Consider the following 1,212-nt stretch of genomic DNA (forward strand, 5'->3'; position numbering starts at 1 on the left):
GCCTCCTGGATCTGAATCTGATCTTAACAGCTTTTTGCAAGTCCTAGAAAAGGATGTGGCATTCACAAATATACATTCAGAGCCCAGACATGGGTTACAAATATCTACAATAAGCTGAATCGGAGAATTCTAGGAAGAGGTGGGAAGTAACACTGCTCGCAACTCCTGTCATTCGTTTTCTATGTAAAAAATGAGAGTGTTGGGGTTCACAGGCTGAAATACTTTGCAAGCTGAAAGTGTAAATTTTTGCCAATCCATTGTACTCTTCCTTTCTACTCTGGGACTGGAAGATGGCTGCTGACAAAAAAGAATGGAAAAGGGAGAAAAAAAATAGAATGGAAGAAAGACAGCCTCTTCCAAAAATGGTGCTGGCAGAACTGGCTAATCACGTGCAGAAAACTAAAGTTAAATCTCTATAGAGCACCCTGCACCAGAATCAATTTCAAATGGGTCAAAGACCTTGAGGTAAAAGCAGATACCCTAGACTGCAAGAAAGGTCCTGGAGAACTGAACAGCCAAGATGTGTGACTTCACCGAAGACCAGACCTCAGAGTTCAAGGAGGCTTTCCAGCTGTTTGACTGAACAGGTGATGGTAAGATCCTCTACCGCCAGTGTGTGGATGTGATGAAAGCTCTGGGCCAGAACCCCACCAAGGCTGAGGTACCCAAGATCCTGGGGAGCCCCAAGAGTGATGGGATGAATGTAAAGGTACTGGACTTTGAACACTCCCTGCCCATGCTCCAGGCTGTGGCCAAGGACAGAACCAGGGAACCTATGAAGACTATGTAGAGGGCCTTTGGGTATTTGACAAGGAAGGGAGTGGTACTGTCATAGGTGCTGAAATTCACCATGTACTCGTCACACTGGGGGAGAAGATGACTCAGGAAGAAGTGAGATGCTAGTTGCTAGGCATGAAGACCACAATGGCTGTATTAACTATGAAGAGTTCTCCAGATGGTGTTGAATGGCTGATGACCTTCCTAGTATCCCCAACCTGTGCCTTGCCCCATGTGAGATTCTTATGTGGCCCTAGAAGCTTCCTATACATCCCTGTCACAGCATACCTTTCCCATCAGGTCCCTCGGATGTTTGCCATCAGCATTCACCTCCCCAAATAAATTAGCTCTCTTTTACCCCCCCCATTAAAAGCAGATACCCTGAAAATATTGCAAGAAAGAATAAGACAAACTCTAAGGCTCCTTGGCACAGGT

At 45.6% G+C, this 1,212-nt stretch overlaps 1 pseudogene; it reads left to right on the plus strand.

Moving 5' to 3' along the window:
• The first annotated feature begins 518 nt into the window (after positions 1 to 518).
• On the plus strand, positions 519 to 965 carry LOC150057259 (myosin light polypeptide 6 pseudogene; annotated as a pseudogene).
• The last annotated feature ends 247 nt before the right edge of the window (positions 966 to 1,212 follow it).

Source organism: Megascapheus bottae, chromosome 11 (assembly GCF_031878675.1).
Source record: "Megascapheus bottae isolate mThoBot1 chromosome 11, mThoBot2.hap1, whole genome shotgun sequence".
In the NCBI taxonomy this organism is placed as follows: domain Eukaryota; kingdom Metazoa; phylum Chordata; class Mammalia; order Rodentia; family Geomyidae; genus Megascapheus; species Megascapheus bottae.